Here is a 6,043-nt window from a genome sequence, read left to right as displayed (position 1 = left end):
CCAATGAGCTAGTAGCTTTTTGAGAGCAGAAAAGGTGTATTTTATTTTTATTTCTTAAAAATTAATTTCTTTATTGATTAAGGTATCACATATTTGTCCTCAACCCCTCATTCCAATCCCCCAACCCCCTCATGCCCTCACAATTTAAAAAAATACATTTTTACTGATTTCAGAGAGGAAAGGAGAGGGGGAGAGAGACAGAAAACATCAATGATGAAAGAGAATCATTGATTCGCTGCCTCCCGCATGCCCCCCACTGGGGACTGAGCCTGCAGCCCAGGCATGTGCCCTGAATCAAACCATGATTGATCTCTTGGTTCATAGGTTGACACTCAACCACTGAGCCACACTGGCTGGGTGAAAGTTTTTATTTTAAAAATTTATTTTCCAAGACCCTAGCCCAGAACCTAACATATAGCATTTGTTTATTTATTGAAAATTATCTAGAACCGGTAAGTAGACAGAAAAAAAGCTGTAGCTAGGATGTGAATTAATATGCAGAGCAATACCTGAATAAGGTGAGCTACTAGGCTGACTCAGGTTGATTTTCACGCAACCAACGTTCATGAGGGCCTACTGTGCACCAAGTGCCATATTAAGCTCTGGGTGTGCAATGGCAAATAAAAACAGGTAGAATCCTCACCCTTATGGAGTTTAAAGAACACATAGAAATTGGCCAGGCAAACAGGAAAAGGAACATTTCAGACACAGTGAACAGCATAATCAAAGTTCCTGTAATAGGAAGGAGCATGACAGTAGCAATTAAAGTGAAGAAGATCAATAGGCTTAAGGTGAAATTAACAGATAGAAACTACCCAGAAAGAGGCAAGAGGTTAACAGAGGCCTGTTGAATAGTTGGGAAAAGAAACCAGTTTTCTTCACAATAACGCTGGGCTAAGTATTTTATAATAGACACTGAAGGTAGATAATATTATTATTCCTGCTTTAAGGATAGGGAAACTGGGGGATGAAGAAGTTAAGCAATTTCGCCAGGATCACACAGCACTTAAGTTTCAGGGCTGAGATTCAAACCTAGGTAATTTGGCACCAGACCCAAGGGCAGGAACTGTAATAAAAGCACAAGTAAAAACTACAAAGAACTCTTTCACAAAATATGATCATTGTTCCCAGATATTTAGCATCTATGAGAAACAATACCCTGGACTCGAGCATTAATGCTCTAGACATAAGACTTTGGCATACGCATTGGTTGGTATTGGCGCCTTCGGTAGGTGATACCATCAAGCAGCAATCTTAACATTAGCCATCAGCAGCAAGCCAGAGCAGAGGAGGAAGAAAATAGCAGATGCCCTGAGCACTGCTTTGTGGAGCACACAGGAGAACTTGAGCAGACTTCACCTCTCTGACCCTGAATTTCCTATTTCACAAACGGACATAGTAATATTTATATCACTGCTAGAGGCCCGATGCACGAAATTTGTGTTTCAGCCCTCGCAGCCCCAACTTTGTCTGGAAGGTAATCTGGCTGTCTGGTCTAATTAGAATATTATGCTTTTATTATAGTAGATGTGTGTCAAGCACCTTGCTATATCTTACACCCAGTAAATGCTCAATGAGTATTCGCTGTGATAAAGATGATTGTTACTATCATATGATATAGTTTAGCGACTGAAGGAGGGGAGGCATGACCAACCAGGGAAGATGTGGTTCGGCTATAATTTGAGGAAGATTACATGTAATATCAGATGCTGACTAGGTGGTAAAAGAAAAGTTTATTGCCTCTTCTGTATCAATTGCATCCTTCCCCCTCATTTTTATTTTATTTAATTAATTAATTAATTTAGTTATTTTTAATTGATTTTTTACAGAGAGGAAGAGAGAGGGATAGAGAGTTAGAAACATCGATGAGAGACATCGATCAGCTGCCTCTTGCACACCCCCTACTGGGGATGTGCCTGCAACCAAGGTACATGCCCTTGACCGGAATCGAACCCGGGACCTTTCAGTCCATAGGCTGATGCTCTATCCACTGAGCCAAACCGGTTTTGGCTCCCCCCTCATTTTTAGTTAACATGTAGTATTTTGTGTTGGAATTGTTTACTAGTAGGTTCCCCTTATTACGATTTGTGTGTGTGTGTGTGTGTGTGTGTGTGTGTGTGTGTGCAGCAGCTAACAGTGTCTGGCACACAGTGGGAACTTAAAGAATATTCACTGAATGAGTGAATTAATGTCCAAATAATTATCAATAGTTACAAATGTGCTACAAAATTAGGGGAGAAATGATAGTATCTGGGTCTGTTTATGGCCTTCCTGTGTTTCTAGAACACATCAGGCTTATTCCTGCTCTTCTTCCAATAATATAATCTGCTCATCTATTTGTCTCCACTTGCCCTGATAGCGTTAGGGACCCAGAGTTGGTATTTTTTTCTATAAAGTGTCAGATAATAAATACTTCAGGCTTTGTGGGGTGCATACATTCTCTGCCTGCTACTACTCAGTTCTACCTTTAATGAGCAAAAGCAGCTGCAGTCAACACTTAAACGACAGTGTGAATGTGTTCCAATAAAACTTTATTGACAAAAAGAGGTAAGAGGCAGAATTTGGCCTGTGGGCTTATAATTTGACAACCCCTGCTCTAGACCAAATTAGCACCGTCTCTTGCATGGACTATTGTATACGAATGATGTGTGGCAACTGTCATCTTTGGCCAACATCTGCATCTTGGTTTGCCCAGCATCTTAATGAAGATGCCATGCCCTCTAATCCTGTTCATAACCTTGAGTTGTTGAAAACCAATGAAAGCAGTGTGCTATAATTTTGAATTGTGATTTTTCAAAATGGTCCTTAAAAGAACCAACTAAGGAGCAATCTTTAAAAAGGTTAAAAAAATGAAGGAAAACTTTAAGATTATCTCTTTGATCTCACTCATCTAGGGGAAATGGTTAACAACATAGACTAATGAAAAAGAACAGACCCAGAGATAAGGAGCCATGTCAGACTGTTGGACCTCAAAGGGAGGGTAGAAATAAAGGGAGAGATCAACCAAAGGACTTATGTGCACACATATGAGCCTAACCAGTGGTCAAGGACAATAGGGAGGTGGGGGCATGAGTAGGGGGGATTGGAATTGGGGGTTGAGGACAAATATGTGATACCTTAATCAATCAATAAATTTTTTTAAAAAAATGAAGGAAAGGAAAAAAAAAAGATTGATAATAAAATGAACTTTGGTTATGCAACTGAAAGGGACTCTTAGCCAGAAAATAAATATTCTGGACACAACACAATGTTGAATTTGGTGGAGGATTTGGTCTATGAAAATTCTACTAACTCTATACAGAAACAAATAAATACCGGCATTTAAAAAAATCATCTAGACCATGCAAAATTTTCCTCATCTACCGATGGACAAAAATGTGTTAAAGGCTGAAAGTGTATTAATTTGTGTCTGAGGATATGAGCAGGATGTGAGCATTTCTGACTCTCAACAGAAATATGATTCATCACAAACTCAGCATCATTCTGCATTCAGAGTGATGATGAGGCTGTATGTCTTGATTGTGATGTTGGTCCCACACTGTATAGATTTGTCAAATTCATTGACCTGTGCAGTTAAGATTTGTATATTTAACTGTGTATAAAATAACTGATAAAGATTAAGTTGGAAGAAAGGATATTTGGAAGCTAACAGCATCATCATAAGGCCTAGAGAATGAGGCATGGGGCTGTTTCCAGGTTCAACAACCAAAAATTCACTAAGGAGGCCTCTTTTGATATCACAAAACACTAGGTACCACTATTTATACCACTGCTACTGCTGCAACAGAAACTTTCCTGTAGTCAGTAATGTTGATGGCTGCCACTTCTATACTGGACACTCAATCTGGCAACTGTCATGGCTGCTCACAGAGAAATTATGAATGTAAGCATGTACAAACAACTAAATTTTGTGATCAAACTCTGCCATAGTCATTATTGTCAGTTTAGTTATTCTCCTGACATTATGTCTACAAATGATGTATTAGAGAATTGTACCCCAGAAACCTATAAATGTTATTAACCTATGTCACCCCAATACATTTTTAAAAACTAAAAAAAGGAAGTAATATAATTGACATTTGGAGATGAAAAGATTTTGACACTGAAGCCCCTTGGGCAATCACTTGTAGCCAGAGTCTACAATGGACTTATATAAAAAAGAAAATGAATTAATAATGATATCTGAAGAGGAAGAAAGAGACACGCAAAGTGAGTTTGGAAAAGTAAATAGTTTTTAACCTTTATTTTAGAAGATTTATTCCATGCATGTCCTGTATTATAAATGACTTTAAATCCACTTTGGATTTGAGTCAAGAAATGCATAAAACAATGAAAAAGTATATTCTAGTCACAAAGGCATATTAATTTTTCTCTTATTACCTATTACTTCCTTTCCAGTCTCACTGCTGGTAAGGCAAAGACTCTGTAGTCTGACAAACCTAGAATTCTATCCTGGTCCTCTTGTATTGACCATCAAACCCTTCTTGGATTTTCCTTTGTTTTACCACTCCCTGACTTCCACAAGTCTTCCCTAGATTAAACATTTTATGAGAAACTTAACCTGTTTCTCATAAAATGAGTTGGACTGCCATCACATGCCAATAGGAAACATTGTCTTCAAGAGTCTGGAGGCCAAGTTCCTAAATGGAATCCTGTCCACTCATAGAGTCAGGTTGATGTCAGCCAAGGTCTCCTCCTTGCAGTATGGACTTCATAAGGGTATAATCAGTAGTGCTGGGCCCAATTTCTGTTATTACCGACTTCCTGGACAAGAGAATCAGGGTCTCTGGAACTTCAGAGCAGCCCAAGGATTCAGGATGCTCTTTGTTTATACCTCATCTTATGTCACAGCTTCTATACTTCTGAGAGAGAGACTTCTCCAACAGAGCAGTACAAGAAACCCTTGCACTGCACCTGCTCTGCCCATACTTTTACTAGAAACTCTCAGCAGACAAAGGCTACCCCAAAGTGCAAGCTGGTGGTCCCCATTATAAAGTCAGCCTCTCTAGGGTATGGGGACATCACATCCAATTTTGAGGCATTTTCCTTTCAAAAATTGTTATTGATGGCAAATTTGAAATCTACACCAAAGTAGAAAGAATGTTATTATTCCCACATACCTTTCCCCCAGCTTTGACTATTCAATTCATGCCAAGTTTTGTTTCATGTAGATACTAGAGGCCTGGTGCACAAAATTCATGCACTGGGGCGTGTGTGTGTGTGTGTGTGTGTGTGTGTGTGTGTGTGACCCTGAGCCCAGCCTGCACCCTCTCCAATCTGGGACTTCTTGAGGGATGTCCGACTGCCGGTTTAAGTCTGATCCCTCTCACAATCTGGGACTGCTGGCTCCCAACCACTCACCTGCCTGCCTGCCTGATTGCTTCTAGCCCCTCCCCTGCCAGCCTGATTGATGCCTAACTGCTCCCCTGCCAGCCTGGTCACCCCCAACTGCCCTTCCCTGCCAACCTGGTTGCCCCTAAATTCCCTCCCCTGCTGGCCTGATCACCCACAGCTACTCTCCCCTGCCGGCCATCTTGTGGTGGCCATCTTTGACCACATGGGGCGGCCATCTTGTGCAAGGTAATGAGGGTCAATTTACATATTATCTCTTTATTATATAGGATTCTGAAGCGAGTTTCTTATAATTTATCATTCAATCTGTAAATTTTCCAGTATGTAGCTATAAAGTATAAGGTCTTTTTTATTTGCTATAACCACAATGCCATTATTGCACAAAACAATATATCCCTAATATAAACAACTATTCAGTCAGTATCCTAATTTCTAATTGTCTCATACATGTGACAAATCTTTTCTGTTTTTCAGTTTGTTTGATTCGACCCCAATAATGCACAGAATCTGAAATTGGTCAGTTTATATTTTAAATCTTTTTAAATGTAGACTTCTTCATTTTTCTTCTGTTTTACTTTTTCCTTGTCATATGTTTATTGAAGGATTGCTTATCTGTATTTCCCCAAAGTCTCAATTTTGCTGACTATTTCTGGGCATGTTTTAAAAACAGATTTATTGAAATATAATTTAC

General features: G+C 39.4%; 1 protein-coding gene across 3 annotated transcripts in view; it reads left to right on the top strand.

Annotated features, from left to right (window-relative positions):
* The window catches only part of SPRY3 (sprouty RTK signaling antagonist 3), a 70,093-nt gene that overhangs the window by 2,464 nt on the left and 61,586 nt on the right, over positions 1 to 6,043 (top strand). The window lies entirely within an intron of this gene.

Source organism: Pipistrellus hanaki, assembly GCF_964339955.1.
Source record: "Pipistrellus hanaki genome assembly, chromosome: X".
Taxonomy (NCBI): domain Eukaryota; kingdom Metazoa; phylum Chordata; class Mammalia; order Chiroptera; family Vespertilionidae; genus Pipistrellus; species Pipistrellus hanaki.
This window is presented reverse-complemented; position numbering and strand designations above follow the sequence as displayed.